This window comes from Ictidomys tridecemlineatus, chromosome 3, assembly GCF_052094955.1.
Source record: "Ictidomys tridecemlineatus isolate mIctTri1 chromosome 3, mIctTri1.hap1, whole genome shotgun sequence".
Lineage (NCBI taxonomy): Eukaryota > Metazoa > Chordata > Mammalia > Rodentia > Sciuridae > Ictidomys > Ictidomys tridecemlineatus.
In genome coordinates, this window is record NC_135479.1 from 114098343 (window position 1) to 114119989 (window position 21647).

General features: G+C 38.1%; 1 long non-coding RNA gene across 1 annotated transcript in view; it reads right to left on the reverse strand.

Moving 5' to 3' along the window:
- LOC144375863 (uncharacterized) overlaps positions 1 to 6856 on the reverse strand; it is a 79296-nt gene extending 72440 nt beyond the window's left edge. The window contains exon 1 of the long non-coding RNA XR_013435715.1: positions 6701 to 6856. This is a non-coding gene — a long non-coding RNA (uncharacterized LOC144375863). The remainder of the gene's footprint in view (positions 1 to 6700) is intronic.
- Positions 6857 to 21647: the final 14791 nt, after the last annotated feature.

Below are 21647 nucleotides of genomic sequence, written 5' to 3' on the forward strand. Positions count from 1 at the left end.
CACAGTTCTAAGCAGTGAACCAAATAATATTGTGTGGAAGATGAACACAGAGTGAGTAAGCAATCACATATCTACTATGCTGTGATGTCTGATGATGACCAGAGAAGCAGTGGGAGAAGAGAGTGCAGGGTGGGGGCACTTACGATGAGGAGGGCAGATGTGGCCTGTCTGTTAAGGTGACATTTGTGCTACAGAAGGACAAGCCAGGAGAAGTATGGTCAGAAAAGAGGCTGGACAGGGAGCTGGGGTTCAGATGACAGAGACACCAAAGGCCATGATAAATTGGTATTGTGGCCTAGACAAGAGTAATAAGTGGCTGTGAAAATAGCCAAATTCATTAGATAGATAAATGGATATATGGATATAAATAAAGATAAATTGATTTATTGATGGATAGAACCATCTAACTACCTACCCACTAACCTATCTACTTAATTACTGTTGGATGGGATGCTAGCGGTTAATATCCAGCTCCCTTGACTTAATTCAGGGCTACTCTAAAGGGGCATTTCAGTTCCAGAGTTCCTCTTGCATCACTGACATCTTCGATGCAACTGCATAAAAGCTCAGTTATTCCTCGGTTCAGTGTTATTTCCTGTGCCCCTCTTCTGTACAATGTTAATTTTAACAGCACCTTTCAGAAACATCTTACATGAAAATCTCCAGAGTCTATTTGCCAGAAAACCTGGCACATGAACACTGGGACTGATCAAAGGATGCAGGATCAAAATGGGATTATGGAGCTAGATCATGGATGGCCAATTGGTAATGGAGACCTCTTGGAGAGTGTCTAAGGAGAACACTTAGGATCATTGGCTTGCATAGTGGGGCAACTGTTAAAGTTTTCACTAATTCTAAACTTGAATGGGATGCTGTGAAAGGCCTAAGATGTTCTCCAATTAGCCTCACCTCCTGGAATGCATGCTCTTGAGCAATTTCTTCCCTAGGGTGATCTATATACTTAATAGAAATTACCAAAGTGATGATGTATGATTTCTGAGGATAGGTTATTAACACGTGGAAATTTCTATCTTAGTATCTCAGGTCACTTTCTCCAGGTGCAGCTAAGTGCCATGTCATAAGGACATTTAAGAGCAGCTTAAATGTCCTTATTTCTCTGTAGAGAAACCCTGAGGAATAACTCAAAAGCTAGCCATGTGAGACTGGCTATTACAGTTCCAGTCAAACCTTTTTCATGAGCACAGATCTGGTTGAAATGTAACTCAACCCATGACAAACCCTGAGCTAGAAACTCTCCAGCCTAACCATTCCCTCATGACTGACCCAAGGAAGCTATGAGAGATAACAAATGTTTATTGCTATTTCAATTCACTAAATTGAATGGGGTGGTAATTTGTTATGTAATGATAGATAACAAATATAGATACTGATGGAAGGGAATATACTAAAAGGTGCAATATATCACATTGAAGAAACAATGAAGAAATGCTAATGATAAAGACTATCAAGACTATCAAATTTTATGTCTTCCAATGTTGGCTGTGTATGCAGTGGAGAAAGAAAATGAAGGCTTCACAGAATTATTCACTACTTGAAGACTAAATGACAACATATGAAGAGCCTCTTAGCCCCTGCAGCTTTAGAGCAGAAAAAGCTGCGGACCAGATCAAGAACTTAATGAGTAACAAAACCCCAAAAGAAATTCAATTTTCAAACACGGCAGTTCTATAATACCAGGGTCACAGCCCTAGGTGTAAAGCAGTAAGACACCAAGACAGGTTGCGGATACCAGGGTAATTCCCTTAAAACATTTTGAATCCCTACATTCTCATGAAATCTTTGAATCTGCATAAGTGACCCAACCTCCCTGTTCAAAGCCAATTCTCATCCTTTGTCTGAAAATGATGCAAAGTCGATACTTTATAGACCAACATCCCCCTTCCTGGATCTAACTCCCCAATTGGTCTTTTAATATAATAGCTGGAACAGAGTCTCCACACAAACCTAGTAAGGAAAGGGCCAGGGCCCGCTAAGGAAAGAACAAGTCTATGTTTCAAAATCACAACAGGGCCTAATCAACATGCACCAACAATAACAGGATGGTAGAAACAATGTTGGATAAAGAAGAATTTATTAATATGGGAGCACTCTACCACTATCCAGGATTTAATGTTCCAGCAAAGGAGCCAAGGAGATAGTGTCAATGTGCTTTTAGGATACTCTTGGATGTTTGTTAGAAATTAATGCCCTTATAACTGAAATACACTTACAAGTGTACTCTAGAAGACAAAAAAAGAAGGAATCTTTATAAAGCCAAGAAAAAAGGGACATAGTACAGTACCTACATTTCATAAGACAGGAAAGCCCACTAGACTTTTTTTTTGTAGGAAGGCCAAAAGATAATTTCCCAAGATAATAAGGAGCTTGCATGTCAGAGGAGAGCAGCATCACTGAGAACCTCTGTGGTGAATATCCCAGATAGGTCAGGGCTAATAACAGAAGATACTTATACAGAACTCCCTGACAGCAGTGGGGGATAGAAGCTGGAATAATTACAGAAGCAAGGTAGATACAGTGGTTTCCATGAGCAGCAGTGTTGGAGTGACAGCTCTGAGTGTATCTAATAGTTATTAAAATGTTTGCTTTTTACCTTTTTCCAAATGAATGATAGAGGCTCTGATCTGGAAACTGAGTGAGGAATAGGCCCTGAAATGTGGCAATAGACTATTAGAAACTCCATAGCAGCCCCAATTGTAGTTGCTAAACCAGAAATGACAAGTTTGCTAGAGCAGATTAATGAAGTCCCAGACAGATTATATATAGCCACTAATCTGGTAAATGCATTTTTTATAGTCTAATTAGAAAAATCAGGAATGCCTCACATTTATTTAAGATAGACAAGAATAAGTAGGAAAAATCTTGCCCTCTAGTCTATTTTCCCTTTCCCATCCCTTATCATAATATAGTACAAAGGACCTCTACATAAATATTCTTCATAAATTATATCAATTCCATATATAGACGAAGGCCCGTTATTTAACCTAAAGGAATGAGAAATGACAAGGATGTTGGAGATCCTAGTAAAACACAAGTATTCTCGAAATGTGGGGGTGGGTATAAATAAACCTAATAAAAATTCAGAACTTCATATCACTGAATATCTTTTGGAGTATAGTTATCTCATCCAATCTAAAGGAGAAATCATTGCACTGAATAACTCCCATCACTAAGAAAGAAGTAATATGTTTCTGGTGAGTCTCTCAGGGTTGTGGAGAGAGCATATTACACAATTAGGGATTAGGTTACATGCTCACTGTGCCACATGACAGGAGACACTATGATATAGGAGGTATCAGTGGAAAGTAAAGATGCTATATGGCTTTTATGGCAAGCCCCAATGGAATATCACAACATCATTAGGTTGTGGAGCAAAGTCAGAGAATTGCAAATGAGAATCACATAATTTTGGGGTACTAGTTCTTGGTTTGCTGCTAGCCATCATATACACTAAGGGCATGATCATGGACTATCGAATGACCTCATGGCCAAAACCTGCCATCATAAACTGGGCTCTTCCAGAGTCACTGAGTCATAAATTTGAATGAGTCTAGCAGCAATCTATATTAAAATGGAAGCAATATATCTGGTACTATGGTGAGTAGGGCCAGAGGCCCTAAGAAAACTACCCTTTAGTCTATGTTCACTGATGGCTCAGATCCCTATGGCCTCCAGCACAATTGTACTGTCTTTCACAGTTCACACCTATGGTCACATGGTGAGGAGAAGGAACCAGACAGAGGGGAGGAAGTGCTGAGGTACATTCATGGATGAATTGGTCTGGTCTGGGTGTGCAGGTCACAAATGAGCTGTAACCAAACAGTAGCCTCATTCTGGGCCAATGAGAAGGAGAAGTGATGGGATATTCTTCTAAAGGAAAAAGCTCTGAGCAGTGAACATAGTCATCCTTGGTATCATGTTACATACTTTGTACGGAAAATAAGAAGTCCAGTTTGTTGCGCATAAGGTTTCGAAGCTGTTTACTCTGGAACCTGAAGGAAAAAAATAATTAGATGGTACAAGGAAGTTTAGAACAAAGGAATTTGGACAGATTAATGCATGGATAAGATCACTGTGTCACATAATGTCACTTAAAGACAGCATTTGTTACAGAAGAGGCTCTCAACAAAATAAAAAGAATGACTCATAAACTCATAGAAACACAGAATACCATGATGGTTGCTAAGGCTGGAGGTCAGGGGGTAGGGGAAAGGAGGAATGTTGGCCAAAGGGTGTAAACTTTTGGTTATGAGATAAGTAAATTCTGAGATTCAAATGCAATGTGTGGTAACTATGGTTAGTAATAGTGTATCATATATTTGAAATTTTCTGAGAAAGTATATCTTAAATGGTCTCAAAACCACACACCCACAAGAGGTTATGATGTGAAGCGATGAATGTGTTAATAAATGTAATTGTGATAATTATTCCACAATATAGACATATATCGAATCATCACAGTGTACAATTAAATATATTAAATTTTGTTTCAGTCATTCCTCATTAAAGCTGGAAAAAAAAAGAATGAATGAGTCAGTTGACTGATGAGGGCAATGGAGGATCTGAATGAGATCAAGAGTCTCTGCTCACCCTCATGGAACACTAACTACCTGCTGCCACTATGAAACGTCCAAATCTCCAGGAATAAAGACCAAATCTGAGTTTTTTATGTGGCATCATATTTCAAGGAGAACAATTTTGGTGGCAAGTTGACAACAATGGACCCCATGAAAGGGCAACAATTTATCTTCAGCTAAATCAACATGAATTTTAAGTATGAACTTGCCTTTCCTAGAAGACCCTGCCAGCACCATCAACTGAGGATGTATAGAGTCTGATCTCCAACAAAGGACCCCATATAACATCATATGGATCCAAACTATACTGTACAGAAAACAAATATGGCAGTTGGCACATGTCACAGCATCCATTGAACATTTTTGCATAATGCTCCTCTCAGTTGTCCTGATAGAATATGGAAGAATGCAGTCAGGGGCCAGCTTAGAGCTGATAAATAATGAGGATGGGACCTTATCCTTCATGATGCAGTATATAACCAAAATAAATAACCATAATACTGAACTCTGTCTTTAATACATAGAACAAGAACCAAGGAATAGAAACAGGAGTGATCTTACTACCATCACTCCCACTGACTTGGGGGAATTTGTGCTTCCCGTACCTGGAAAGTGCTTTCACTAGCATTATATAATACTATATTTCAGGGGTGCCTGGTCATCTTGGGCTCCTTGTATGAAGAGAACAATAGAAAGAGAGGAAGGAAGAAAGAAAGAGAGAAGAAAGAGAAAAGAGATAGAGGGAAAGAAAGAAAAGAAAAGCAGGGATAGTTAACCCTGATCATCAGAAATATGAAGAGATACTATTATAAACTGAGGACAGGAAAGAATATATTTGGTATTCATGGGATCCATCTGGGTGTCTCTTGATACTCCCTCACCGATTTCGATGGTAAATTAAGAAATGAAGTAGCCATGAACTGAGAAAGGCATGGGAACCATGAGGTCAGATATCTAAAAGATGAAAATCTGTGTTATAGCCACAAGGTAAGTCACCTAGCCCAGAACATATGTCAACCAAGGGAATTAACGGATGCTAGAGGATGGGAGATGATGAGTGTCAGTTGCAGCCTCAAGATCAGCTACAGCAGTAGTTACTGTAGCTCCCCTCCTCATGTTCTTTTAAGGTTATCCAGAATTATGATGGAGCTTCTCTCTGTAAGTGAAGCAATACCAAGAGTGGGCTGCATTGAATACTATTGAAACATGTTGCACTATCCATGTTTTCCCTTCTTCACTAACTAGCTCGGAACTTCAACTATTGATACTACCCTCAGATGAAGACAGCCTCCTTACCCAAGACCTCCTTACCCAGAACCAATCCTCATACAATGACTAGTTAATTCTGGGCATTATTTTTTATTTTTTTCTATGCTATTGGTCAACTCTAAAGGCTATTGGTTCCAGAGTTCTTCACAAAATGGACGGAAGTATTTGCTATTACTTTATCGTACCTCTTACATTCTCATGGTTTTCCCCAACAAAGTTTCTGCACACAAGTCTCCATTTCAAAGTTTCTTTCTCTGGGATCCCAACGTACACCATAGAATTAGATATGATTATTATTAATTATTATTAGTAGTGGGCACTTATCTTGTGTTAATATAATTAAAGATAATAATTCAATCCCCAAGATAAACTGTGAGTTTAATACTGAAGTAAATCCTGTAAAGTTGAGGAAGCCAAAACTTAGAAAATTTAATACTTTACTTGATATGACATACTGTCTTAACTATTATTACAGTCAAGATTTGAGCTAGGTCAGTCAACTTGTCAAGCCTGTGAAGCACAGTGAACAAATATTGCTATCAGTAGCAATCACATGAGCAAAGATTAGATGATTGATAGGTAGGTAGATACATGATAGATAGATAGATAGAAGATAAGTAGATAATAGATAGATGATAGGTAGATGATAGATAGATAGATAGATAGATAGATAGATAGATAGATAGATAGATCGATCGCTCATAAAGAGAAGTCCATGGAAGATAGTAGCTGAGTGGTTCAGGGTCATGAGGAGTGTTAGAGAGAAACAAGTCTGAAAAAGACAGAAGAGTTCAAATTGGGATAAGACATGAATTCCACAGCAGACATGGACTTACCACAAAATTGAGTTGAACTAGTGCTGAAGAATTCTCCACCATTCTCTTATCCCAAAAAAAAAGGAAATACAGAATGGCTTCTCGACAAGGCAAGAGCTAATGGGAACGTTACATTTGCCCCCTTAATTCTATAATGTCTTCGCTACATATGAGAGATGGCAGGGCATGGAGGGAGAAGTGTATGCAATAGCACAGGAAGAAATCCCACACCCTCCTCCCCAGGGTGCATGGGGCGAAGGTGCCAGGCTTGGAATGCTGCACTCCTACCTCCCATGTTTATTCAGGCCTGGGGCTGAGGTTTGCCTTGGAGTTGTAACCTTTATAAGGGGTTTGCTTAATGACAGAATTATTCAGCTGCATACCTCACCCCAATTAGAAAAAGGCTGTTTGGATTCTAATTGGCCTTGACACAAGTCTGCTTAAAGAGATTCCCCAAGAATTATAGAGCTACTTTCAGAGTTTGACTTGGCCGGGAATATGAAATGTAACACGGTTTTTCGAAATTTCTGCACTTACCATGAAACGACCAAGCCACAGGTATCAAACATGCTTTGTTTTTGTGTTATAATCACATTACAAATTGAACATTTCCACATGTGCAAGTTGGCAAATCTAAAATGAATGATTATGAAGATTGTAACTACATATATCAGGTATATATGGCCTACATATTTTCACTCACACAAAAGTATATTTTCTTGAGTCCCTAGACATCCATGTAGAGTGTGTTTATAGGATGTAAAGCCATCATCCTATGCATAAACCAAAAATGTGTATTATTAAACAGTTATTGCCAGGCCAGGTGATAAGTCGACATAATATTTGGAAGGTGTAAATACCAGGAAGGGATAGAGATTCTGAAGCTAACCATGAGGAAATGACTAATAATAATAGGTTGAAATCAAGAAGAATATAAGTTGGACTAAATATCAAAAGGAGAAAAAATAAGCCTCCTGGCTACAATAACTGTTAGGCTCTGAAATAATTCCTAAAGGAAGTGGAGATCTCTTCCCTAACAGGACTTTGGAAATGAGGCATGCATTCTTGGAGACCCTTATAACAAGCAATTTTGCTTGGGGAATGGAAGGAGATCTTTTCCATTTATATTTTCTCTGACTTGATATGAAAGGAAAATCTCAAAAATAATTATGTAATTACCCACTAAATGTTCACCAAACCACCTTTGAGTGTGATCCTGCATTTACCTTGTAGTGAACATTATGTCTCCTATTCCTCCACAGCCAGGAAAAATCCCACAATCACACAATTAGTCGCAACCACATTTTTTTTTTTTTTACTCCAAACTCAGTTTGATCCTGAAGTCCATGTAGTGGACTTCCACTCATCTCTGAGCACCTCTCCTACCACTGAAAAGGAGATTTTTTTTTTCCCTAAGAAATGCAATTCCTTGCATTTGTCACAATCACTCTCCTCATTCCCCAACCCCAACTGCTTTCTCTCACCAGACAGTTTCATAGTTTACAGAGAAGTGAAATATAAACTTCTGAGAATACTAAACTCCTGCTCCATTTACAAATTGATCCATAATTTCCCTTCTTCCCTATGGAAGTCTATCCCCTCTGTGAAAAAAAAAAGACATGAAAAAGATACCCCCTCAAGCATGAAAATATATATTTCATCCTCAATTTTTTAGGGGTTTTTCCTCCAATCAGCTCTCTAGAAATCAAAGTACACTGCTTCAGCGAGCACAACCTAAAGATCAAGGAGGAGCCTAGGGCGGAGGCTGACAGGGTATACTAGTCAGCTTTTCATTGTAGTGACCAAAGTACCTGACAAGAACATCTTAGAGGAGGAAAATGTATTTAAACTCTGAGTTTCAGAGGTCTTAGTCCTCAGTCGGCAGGTTTCAAGGCAGAAACATCATGGTGGAGGGACATCACAGAAGAAAGCTGTTATGGCACATGGCATCCAGACAGCAGAGAGAGAGAGAAAGACCATAGAACCCAGGGACAAGTTATAGTCCTCAAGGGCATACCCCCAGTGACCTACTTCCTCTAGCAATGCCCTACCTGCCTATGATTACCACCCAGTAGTTCATTCACCTATCAATGGATTAATCCAGCAAATGGATTAATCCACTGGTGAGGTCAGAGCCTTAATCATTGCCTGAAAGCCCCACCTCTGAAGCTAGCTTCACTGAGGAATCATGCTTTCAAAACATGAGATTTTAGGGAAGACATTCCATAAATAAACCATAACAGGGAAACATGTGTGGATGGATCTTGGACTTGTAACCTAGCTTGTCACACACATAGGTCAGCAGAGATCCTCTTGGCATAGAGTTTACAGAAATGGGAAGAAAACCTAGGTGGCTCCAAGGGGTAGGGGTTTGAAGTTAATCTATCCAGTTACCATATACTAGAGAAGAACTCTGAGGAATCCATGAGTTCTTCTCAAGTCTATTCTTCCATGCAACTCAAGTCTATTCTTCCACATAGTTGTTGGGGTATTTTTATCAGGTTAGGGGGTGCTATGGTTTGACTATGTCCACCCCAGAAGGATAGACTGGAAACTTATTCCCAATACAACAGTACTGAGAGATGGGGCCAAACGAGAGATGATTAAGCCATGAAGATTCTGCCTTCAAGAATTAATGCCATTATCTCAGGAGTAGATTCTTTTACTTTGGACTAGGTTTCTTCTAAAAGGACACATTTTCCAGGTGTGGTGGCACATGCCTGTAATACCAGTGACAGGATGCTGAAGCAGGGGGATTGCAATTTAGCAAGGCCCTCAGCAATTTAGCAAGGCCCTCAACAATTTGGTGAGACACTGACTCAAAATAAAAATTTAAAAGGGTTGGGCATGTAGCACAGTGGTAAAGCACCCCTGGTTTCAATCTCTTGCAAATAATAAAATTAAAAGAATCCGTCTGGTAGCCTTTCTCTCTTTTCCCCTCTCTTTGCCCTTATTCTATGAAATGATGCAGCAAGAAGGCTCTCACCCCTGTCTTATACTTCCCAGTCTCCAGATCTAAAGTGGACACATCTGTGTGACCATGACCCAGACTGAGAAATAGAACATAATTGACACTAACAATTTCTTTTAATGACATCTGTGTCATTACTCTTCCCTCTTATGCCAAAGTAACCACTATCCTCATTACTATTTTACATTAGTATTGCCTTTTTCAAATACATAAACTGAAAAACACAGTGTGCATTCTTTTGCATCTAAGATCTTGCACTTTCAAATGTGTTGGTGGGATTTATCCATTTGGTTGCATTTAATTACAGTTATTAATTTTTTTGGAGTTACAGTTTTTCATTACTTCTTTTAAGTTACATATGACAGAGAGTCAATTTTGACATATTTATCCAATGGAGTATATCTGATTCTAATTAGGATCCCATTCTTATGGATATACATGATGTGGAGATTCATTGTGGTGCGTTCATATATGTACATAGGAAACTTATGGCAGTTTCATTCCATTGTCTTTCCTATTCCTATCCTCCCTCCCTCTTCCCTTCATTACACTTTGTCTAATCCACTGAACATCTATTCTTCCCCTCCCACATACCTTGTTGTGTGTAAGCATCCCCATATCAGAGAGAACATTCGACCTTTGGATTTGGGGGATTGGCTTATTTCTCTTAGTATGATAGTCTCCAGATCTATCCACTTACTGGCAAATGGCATAAAGTCATTCTTATTTATGGCTTAGTAATATTTCTTCATATATATACACACATATATATCATATTATCTTCATCTTTTTTTCTATTGAAGAAGACCTAGGCTGGTTCCATAATTTAGCTACTGTGAATTGTGTTGCAATAAATATTGGTGTGACTGCGTCACTGTAATATGCTGATTTTTAACTCCTTTAGTTATATAATGAGAAGTGGTATAACCCAGTCAAATGGTGTTTTTTCATTCTTATTTTTTTGAGGACTCTCCATACTGCTTCCCAGAGTAGTTACACTAATTTGCAGGCCTACCAGCAATATATGAGTCTACACTTTTCCTCATCACAGCCTCATCAGCCTTTATTGTTACTTGTATTCTTTATTTTCAAATTCTCTTTTTTAATATTTTTTTTAGTTGTAGATGGACACAATACCTTTTATTTTATTTATTTATTTTTATGTGGTGCTGAGAATCCAACCCAGGGCTTCGCACGTGCTAGGCGAGCAATCCACCACTGAGCCATGACCCCAGCCCTTTACTCTTGATTGTTGCCATTCTGACTAGAGTGCGGTAAAATCTCAGTGTGGTTTTAATTTGCACTTCTCTAACTGATAGAGATGTTGAACACTTTCTCATGTATTTGTTGGCCATTCGTATTTCTTCTTTTGAGAAGTCTGTTTAGTCCCTTTGCCCATTTATTGATTGGGTTACTTGGTTTTTTTTTTCTTTCTTTCTTTTTTCTTTTCCTTTTTTTAAATTTATTTTTGTTGTTGCCATTAAGCTTTTTGAGTTCTTTGTATAGGCTGGAAAATAACACATTGTCTGAGGTATGGGCAGGAATGGTTTTTGGGTTTTTTTTCCCATTCTGTAGGCTCTCTCTTCATGTTCTTGATTGTTTTCTTTGCTATGAGGAAGATATTAGTTTGACACCATCCCCTTATTGAGGAAGTTGTTTTCTAAGCTGACATGTTGGACTGTTGGGCCTATATTTTCTTCTAGTAGGTGCATTTCTGTTCTAATACCTAGGTATTTGACCCACTTTGAGTTGAGTTTTATGCAGAGTGAGAGATAGAGATCAAATTTCATTCTGCTATATATGGATTTCCAGTTTTCCCAGCACCATGGGTTGAATGGACTAGGTTTTCTCCAGTATATATTTATGATACCTTTGTCTAGAATGAGATGACAATTTATGTGGGTTTGTTTTTGTGTCTTCTATTCTAGTGGTCTTCCTGCCTATTTTGGTGCCCAAACCATGCTGGTTTGTTACTACAGCTCTGTAGTATAAGTGGAGGTCTGGTATTGAGATGTCTCCTGCTTTATTTTTCTCACTATGGATTGCTTTGGCTAATCTGGTCCTATTATTTTTCCAAATGAATTTCATAACTGCTTTTTCTATTTCTATGAAGAATGTCACAGGGATTCTAATAGGAATTGCATTAAATCTGTATAGTGTTTTTGGTAGTATAGCCATTTTGACAATATTAATTCTGCCTATCCAAGAACAAGGGAGATCTTTCCATCTTCTAAGGTCTTCTTCATTTCTTTCTTTAATGTTCTGTAGCTTTCATTGTAGATCTTTCACCTCTTTTATTAGATTGATTCCCAAGGGTTTTGTTTGTTTGTTTGTTTTTTTGAGGTTATTGTGAATGAGATCTCATGCTTTTTTTTCTTTCCTCTCATATTACTCTTTTTTCTTTAAACCCAGAAATTTAAAATTAATAGATATTATCTTTTTCCAAAAGATGATGAGAATAACAATAAATTTTTTAAAGTCAGATGGGATTATCATGAAAACACAACACTGATCATTTATTGGTACTACCTAATGAACACAGACTAGGTACCACATTCTTTGTATGCATCAATGTTGATAATCATCCCCAGATGTGGTAGTTATTACTATCCCCATTTTACAGTTAAAGAAACTGGGACTTAATGAGAGAAATTTGTCTATGGTCATGTATTAATTAAGAACAACCATTATCCTTACTGGATGTGTCTAGGTCAAGCCACGAGCATTTCATTTCATGCTTCCTCTTGTTATGCCATTTTTACTGAGATTCTCTGTAGAGCCAGCTTGATGAAGTCACAGCCAAGTTTGCAATCCATCTATCACTTCACTAGCCCCTCTACATTTCCTCTCTACCCACCCCCCACATTCACCCAAACTCAGTGCATACAGAAATGACTTTGTTTGGAAAGCAACCACCTACTGTGAAATGACCCAGAACCTTGCACAGTTCCATGAATAATTGTAGGAAACCAACAAATAGTTTTCATGTTCAAGACATATGTGAGTAATTGGTCAAAGTTAAGTGGCATCCATCCTACTCCGCATAACTGGGCTGCTCTCGTAGTCCTCAACCCTTACATTCCTCTGCAAACTGTTTTGTTTACACAGGCAAAAATTCTAAGCACATGGATAGATCGTAGACTGTCTTCCTGACCAAGTTCTAAATATTTGAAAGACAAGGAGCAGGACACAGTTGATACAGAAAAGTAGAGCTGCTAGTTAATTCTGGGAAAAAATGAAGTATATCCCTCATCATCAGCATGAAGTGAAGTGAATAAGCGCCCTTCATTCAGAGTAAGATATAGCCAAGTGGGTGCCCAACTCTTTTTATTAAACCTGCTGTGAAATCTTGGGTAAATTTCCTAACTTCTTTAGCTTTGATTTCTCAGATCACAAGGTGAGAATAATAATATTGTCTATCTCATGGGCAGGATTGTTGTGAGGGTTAAAAATAAAATAAAGTATTATCCTCAATGCTATAAACATGGTAAGGATTCAATGAATGATAACTATTGCTTTAGGTAATATTTGATTACACTACAAGTCAATCCATCAATAAGTCCTACTGGCTCTCTCTCCAAACCATATGGCACAAATGAGGAACTTCTATTCTGAAACTCCTTTTCTGAGTATCTGATACCCCGAATTCTACTCTTTCATACTCGGGGATCTCTGAGGACTATATCACTCTCCCTTCTGCCTGCCACACCCTAGCCAGATCATTCACAGAGGATTCCTTTCCAACATTCAGGCTTCCACTTGAACACTTCAGCACCGACAGGCTTACCCAATCAAAGGATCGTTTTTGCTTCTTAGAACCCCAAGAGGCTAAAATAGTGTTAAATAAACATTTGCCTTCCAAAGCAAGATTTTGCTATGTTGCTTAACTTCATGCCACTTTAAGACAACCTACTAAAAATTTTCATCATATGCTGAATAAATGGCATCTACATATATTTTTCTCTTATCATCATAAAGTTAATTTTTTTTCTATCACTTTTTTTGATAAGGGAACCAAGGATCAAAGGATTCACTAATTGTTCTCAATGTGTTATAAGGTAATGGGGATACATGTGAAGTACCTGAAAGTAAATTGTTCTCATTTTAACTATTTTTTGTTATCATACTGAAAAACCACGTCCCCAATCAGTGTTAATATTTCTTTAGCAGTGTTAATATTTCTTTATTTACTTATTGTTTGTTCTAATTAGCTATACATGACAATAGAATACACGTTGATACATCATATATAGATGGAATATAATTTCTTATTATTCTGGTTGTACATGATGTAGAATCCCACTGCTTGTTTAGTTATATATGTATATAGGGTAATCATGTCTGATTCATTCTACTGTTTACTTTCCTACCCCAAATCCCCTACCTTCCCTTCACTCCCCTCTGTCTAATACAAAGTACCTTAATTCTTCCCTAGCGAGGCCCCCCCCAACCCCAGCACCATATTGTGAATTAGCATCCTCACATCAGAGAAAACATTCAACCTTTGGTTTTGTGGGGATTGGCTTATTTCACTTAGCATGATATTCTCCAGCCCTATACATTTACCAGCAAATGCCATATTTCATTCTTCTTTAAGGCAAAGTAATATTCCATCATATATATATATATATATATATATATATATATATATATATATATCACATTTTCTTTATCCATTCATCTGTTGAAGGCCATCTAGGTGGGTTCCATAGCTTAGCTACTGTGAATTGCACTGCTATAAACATTGATGTGGCTGCATCACTGTAATATGCTGATTTTAAGTCCTTTGGGTATGAACCAAAGAATGGGATAGCTGGGTCAAATGGTGGTTCCATTCCAAGTTTTCTGAGGACTCTCCATACTGTTTTATACAATGGTTGTACCAATTTGCATTGCCAGCAGCAATGTGTGAGTGAGCCTTTTCCCCCACATCCTCATCAACATTCATTGTTGTTTGTATTCTTGATAATTGCCATTCTGACTGAGGTGAGATTTGTCAACAAAAAGCAAACACAGAAAAAGCCCACAGTCAGAGGCAGGATAACTTAGGTTTCTCTGAGGGAAAAAATATAAAACACATCCACAGCCTCAGTGACTGAACTGAATAGAAGTCTCTCTCTTATTCCCGGTCTATGCCCTATATGGATGGATGTTCAGGATGGAAGCAGGTATGTGCCCTTGTCATTCAGGGACCAAGGCTGAGGCTGCACCCTCCTAGAGCTCCATCATCTGAAACCTAGAGCTTTCTTCTTTTGTCACATTCAGGAAAGAGAATAGAGAAATTTGTGCTTTGCCAAATAAATTATTTGGTCCCGCAAGGCTGGGCTTCTCCTTAGAAGTCTTGTAGGCAGAGATAGTCATACGGATCTCCCTAACACAAATGTGTTCTTTTCACTATTTCCACAAAGCAACAGCACTGATCACATTGTCTAGTTAGGATCTAATAGCATCGTAGTTTCTCATGGTGCATACACCCATGAAGAAATAGTATTTATGGCAGGTGGATTTCTATTTGCATATTCTTTTAAAATGAGATTATTAAGATGTAAAACGATGAATGAAGACAAAGAAATGTTAAGTGAATTATGATATGGGTGGGTTTGAGGGGTTTAGAGACGCAAACATTGCAGCAATAGCTAAATAATTAAAATCTGGGAAATGCTATTCTTGCATGAGGTCATAACTAGCTTGGGGCAAAACCAATAAGATTCCAGATTTTTTTGAGTCTACATCTGTTCCCTTCCCATATTGCTGTTGCCTATATAATCGCCCAAGTCACTTCTGCTAGAATTAATGAGAGAAAATTCCACTAATTATTCTTTAATTTTTTTGTATGTTTGGATGGCATATTAGGAAAACCTGAAACAATTCAACAACCACTTTTTTTGTTACTTCTACAAAATTTACTATATTTATAGCAAGAAAATAGACAAGAAACTACAGAGTTTAAGTACATGAAAAAATAGTAAAGGCGCCAAAGGTGGCACTAAATTAGTGATACTAAGAGGGAAATTATTTTCTATAAATTTAATGCTAATTTCTGCATAAAGAAATTTAAAGGTTAAAACAACGCAAATCACCTTTTAGGGTTTTTGTTGTTGCTGTTTGGTTTGGAGGGTTTTGTTATTGAAATGGAGTCTGGCTGTGTTGCCAAGACTAGCCTTGAACTTCTGAGCTCAAGAATCATCCTTGTTATGGTTCGGATATGAGGTATCACCCAAAAGATTCTCTGTTAATGATCAGGGAGCTGTGATCTAATCAATGGATTAATTCATTTGATGGATTAATAATTCAAAAGGACAACTTACCATGTTGGGTAAGCAGGTGGAGTGTGGCTGGAGGAAGCAGACTACTGGAGACATGCCCTTGGAGATTATATCTTTTCCCTGGCTTGTACTCTCTCCCTCTCTCCCTCTCCCTCTCCTTCTCTCCTTTCTCACCCCTATGAGGGGAGCAGTTCTGCTCTGCCAAGTTCTACTGCCTTCATGCTCTGCCTCACCACTGGCCCATAGCAATGGAGTCTGCAGACCATAGACAGAGACCTCGGAAACCATGAACCCAAAACCAACTTTCCTTCTAAGTTGTTCTTGTCAGGTATTTTGGTCTCCACGATAAAAAGCTGACTAACAGGAATCTGTCTCAGCCTACTGAGTAGCCATGCCTGCAGGTGTGAGCCACTGTGCCTAATTGGAATCATTCTCTTTTCGTCAGAGATTTTTGGTCCATGGAGGTTTATAAAACAAAACTTTGAATTGACACTATCCCAGCAGATGATTTTTTAAAAAATTCTTTACTGATATTTACAATTTGTTCTTCTGATATTGTCTTCTTTCTTCTGTCAAGTTGAAGATCTTGAAGATCTTAGTCCTTAACTTTCAAGTGAATTTTGAGGAATGAACGGTTCCTCACCAAGACATAAAAAGTTAAATGAGCAAGCAAAGCAATATGAAAGTCTGCCACCTTCTCTCCCTCTCAAGGCAACTTCTCCCAACTAGAAAACAGAATGCTCAGATGGCTCTGCCACCATCTGCTGCTTCATACATCCCAGGCTTGCTCATTCAGATGCTGCCTCAAACATGTCCCCTTGCATTCATTTTCACACTTCTCTGATTGTTTTAAAAAAAAAAAAAAAAAAATATATATATATATATATATATATATATATATATATATATATATATTCCCCTCTCAGAGAAAATGATTGAATTTGTTAAATCACAATAATGCTGACATAAAGCATGTAATATGTCACCCTCCCTAGAGTGAGATGTTATTATTTTAGGTGAAGAGAATCTGACTGTCCCAGACCAGGATGACTTCAGTGGTGGTGACTAGGAGATATTTTTTAACAAGTTCATTGCAGCCGGTAGGCCTCCTGTCTTGTCTTCTTTGCGGGTGGGGGCTCTCCAATTGCTTGCTTTCTATTCAACCTGACTTAGAGAGGCTGCTGCCTATAAGACATGATTGAAAGAGGCCAGAATTTTATCCTTTAGGGACATGTTGGAGAGAAAGGACTGAAAGTTTGCTTTGCCTTCTGAGATGTCACATCGGGTCAGAGTCCTTACACAAGATTTTTTTTCTACCAATTTTCCTTATGCTTTTATAAGCTCATACCATTCAGTTGGTTAAAGAAGCCCATTTCTGATGAGGAGTTAGAACTCCAAAGTGGAATGAAATCAATATGAAGTGAGATGGGAAATGGGTACTGCACTCTACTTCTATCATATGAACAATAAATTTGTTGCCTTAAAGGCATGTGTTCTTTTAGTTGATAGCACATAAAACAAATAGGGTCCAGTGTCCATGGCATAGTCAATTTGGACACATTTAAAGGTACTCCAACTCCTGAGCTCATTATACAAGCCTTTGGGCTGAGTGCCCTTGTTGGACACCAGGACTTCCCCTCACTCCTCACTGCAGTGTCTTAGAAAGCAGAAACTTAGGTTTGAACTACATATTAGCTGTGTGATCTCGGACCTTGAACAAAACCCTCATGCCTCATTCTAAATCTCCCTGTCATCCATAGTGAGCAGGTGGGGCTCATCCAACTCTCAGAGCTGATGATCGGAAGTCACCTTTCACTCTTGTGGACAAGGTATCTTTTTGGGCAAAGGATACTCTGCACTATTTATCTAATTGAAAGGAACTGTTCTGTGTGTTTTCATAATAATTTTCTCATTTAAAAAGCAACACATGTTTATTTTTAGATAATGTAAAAAACATGTAGATAAGCAACAAGAGTAGAGCAAACAAAATCCATCCATGATCCCACCAACCAGGAAAACATTATAGTATGTGTGTGTGTGTGTGTGTGTGTGTGTGTGTGTGTGTGTATCTTCCAGATATTTGTAACCTGATTCTTCAGTTAATGATATGCTGACATTGTCTGCCCATGTTCTTGAACATGGGCATGCAGACATCATGGCTTACTTCATGGATCTCTTTCATTGATTTCTTACTACCAATGTTTTAACAGACATTGACGTATACAAGTCCTAATGTGTAATGTTAATTTCTTAGGATGAATTCCCAAACTGAGAGTTTCTTTATCATGACTTATGCTCATAAAAATAAATATGTGTTCTTTTAAAAGATAAGAGTAATTTGTTCCGATCAAAAACATAATCAAAAGCATACAATATAAAAAGTTGCCTCCCCACTTCCTAGAATTAACCACGGATGACAGTTTGGTGTGTGTCCTTTCAGATAAATATATTTAGTTAGTCATTGATTATAAACTTTACAGAATAGACTCAATATGTCCCTAGGAATACAGCTCTGATTAAAGTAGATACCGTACGTGCATTCACGGATTCTAAGATTTTAACAAAGCAGATCCTAAATAACACACACACACAACATCACAAATTGTAACAGGTGTGTTGAATGCGTGGTACTGGTTCTATCAGAGACTAAAATAGGATTAATTAATCAACACTAACAGGTGGGAAAGAGTGAAAAGATATCACGGAAAGCTTCTCTGAAAGAGTAACGTATCAGTTAAAAATCTAAAAATAAGTTTATTTAGTCAACTAAGATTATGGGGACATTGAGGAGGTGGTGGGGTTCTGGGAGAAGAAGACAAGAAGGAGTGCTCCAAGTTCACTGGGTATCACTTGCAAAGTCCTCCAAAGTAGACTTGAACTTGGTGATTGATAACAACCCAGGAAATCTGAGTCAAGCAATCGAGGAGACACTAGAGAGTTAAGCAAGAACCAGGCATGGAGTGCCCCAGACTCCACATGGTGGGGAGCAATTAGAGCCTTTCTTTCTCCTTTGATCCAGAATGCATGTCTGGTTTAGACAATTGTATGCCAGATATGATGGGATGGGACCCAGCACCCTTCCTCAGTATCACAAGAACTCAGATGTTCTAAAACCTCACTCCCCATTCTTCCTTGCTGGTTGTTCCCAGTGAGGCATGGGGGTGGTAGTAGCCAAAGGTCCCTGAAGGCCATCAGGGTTTCAGCAACAGCAGTAAGAACAGCCTCTGTGCAACAGCAGCAGCAGAGAAGCCATACCTCTAGAGCTCCGAGGTGAGTGAGGCCTTCAGTTGCTTCCTAGTCTCAAGTAGGGCCCATTTCACACTCTCACCCTAGAATTTTAATCTGAACCCAGAGTTGCAATAAAAGATTAAATATGATATGGTAGATTCATCTTGATAACCATCTAAGAAGCTGCCTACCTCTCCTTGCTATTGCCTACCCACTGGTTCTGGGTTGTGTCCCAGCGATCCTTATTTATTTATTTATTCATGTACCTATTGATTTATCTATTTTAATTAGGTATATATGACAGCAGAATGCATTTTGATTTACTGTATGCAATTGCAGCACGACTTTCCATTTCTATGGTTGTACAGGATGGAGCGTCAAATGTGCAGTCACACATGTACCTAGGGTAATGATGTCCATCTTACTCCATCTTTTCCTGCCTTCATATACTGCCCCTTCCTTCCCTCCTCTTTGCCCAATCAAAGTTCCTCCATTTTTCCCATACCTCTCCCTCCCGGTTATGGATCAGCATCCACTTATCAGAGAAAGCATTCGGACTTTGGTATTTTGGGGGATTGGCTTACTTAGCCTAGCATGATATTCTCCGACTCCATCCATTTACCTGTGAATGCCATGATTTTATTCTATTTTAATGCTGTGTAATCTTCCATTGTGTATATATACCACAGTTTCTGTATCTATTCCTCAATTGTAATGAGCCCACCCAGATCCACCTGTAATTTGTTTCTCAGAGTAAGTTGAATAGAATTGGATTCTTTCAGTCTGAGGAACCACAGTATAGATAGTGAAGGATTATTTTTCTTTCCTTTTTTAATAGTGGTCAAATGGGACATTACATAAAATGCATCATCTCACCCATTGTAAGTGTACACTTCAATAGTGACAGGTACATCCATACTGCTGTGTAGCCAACCTCTAAAACTCTTTTCATCTTAGAAAACTAAAATTCTATACTTATGAACTCCTCATTCCTCACCTCCCAGTCCCTGGCAGCCACCCCTCCACTTGCTCTCTCTAGGAACTGACTTTTCTAGGTGCCTCGATAAGTGAAATCACAGAGCACTTCTCTCTGTTTACACTTTTATTAGTATGTTATGGTTATACGTAATATTGGGGTTCATTTTGGGAATATTTCTCTAAATGTTCTCAAGTTTTATCCATATTACAGCACGTTAAAATTTCCTTCCTTTTCCCCCTATTATTGTTTATTGGTATGTTTTTAGTAATACATGACAATAGAATGTATTTTGACATAATTATAAAAGCACAGAATATTTGTTTTAATTTAGTCCCCAGTACTTGCCCTTCCCCTCCCTTCCTCCTACTCCCTGTTCTCTTCCCTCTGTTCTACTGTTCTACTTGCTGTTTACTTTTTTTTAAAAAAAATAATGTCTTGTGGATGGATATACATGATGTTGAGATTCACTGTGGTGTATTCGTATATGTACACAGGAATGTTATGTCATTCCATTCCCTATCCCATCTTTCCTCCCCTTCCTTCATTCCCTTTTATCTGCTCCACTGATCGTTCTTCTATTCTTTTTACTTTTCATCCCTCCTCTTTATTTTGGAACAACTTCCACATATCAGAGAAATCATTCAACCTTTGACTTTTGGGAACTGGCTTATTTCAATTAGCATGATAATCTCCAGATCCAGTCATTAACCTGCAAAGGTCATGAAGTCATTCTTCTTTCTGACTAAGTAATGCTCCATTGTATATACATACCACATTTTCTTTATCCATTCATACAGAATAATATCCCATTGTATGTATATACTATATTTTATTTCTCTGTTCATTTATCCATGGCCATTGGATCACTTCCATCTTTTGGCTACTGTGAAAAAATGCTGTCATAAACGTAAATGTACAAATCTCTCTTACAGACCTGATTTTAATTCCTTTGGGTATACATCCAGAGTTATAATCCTAATTTTTTAAGGTGCCTTTACACTTTTTTTCATAGTGGCTGCACTATTTTACATTCCTAGCAACAGCACAGAGCTCTGATTTCTCCATGCTCATGCCAGCAATAGTTATTTTCTTTTTTGAATAGTAGCCATCTTACCAACTAATGGATCTGAGAAGTTCTTTTATTTTTTAAAATATATATAGCACCAAAGACAATCTCTCCTATTCACAAATAGTTACCAAAAAAAATGATAAATAGTTAAATACTAACCCATCTCTTGGGAGAGAGTTGGCCAGCTCCTTTAACTCCCCTTAGAGCTCTGGGTCCAATCAGTTAGCTAAATTTCTTCTTGCACTCTTCCCCCTCCCCCTCCCTTTCTCCCATTAGCAATTCCTTTGAACCTGATATGTACACTTCCAAACTGCACTTGATTTTGCATTTACTTTCTCTCATGATGAGTCTGTTAACCATTTCAGAAAGGGCTTAAATTATGCCATATTAATGAATTAAAAAACATAAGTTTGGGATAAATCTTTCTTTTTCATAAAGGATAAGAAAGAAATTCA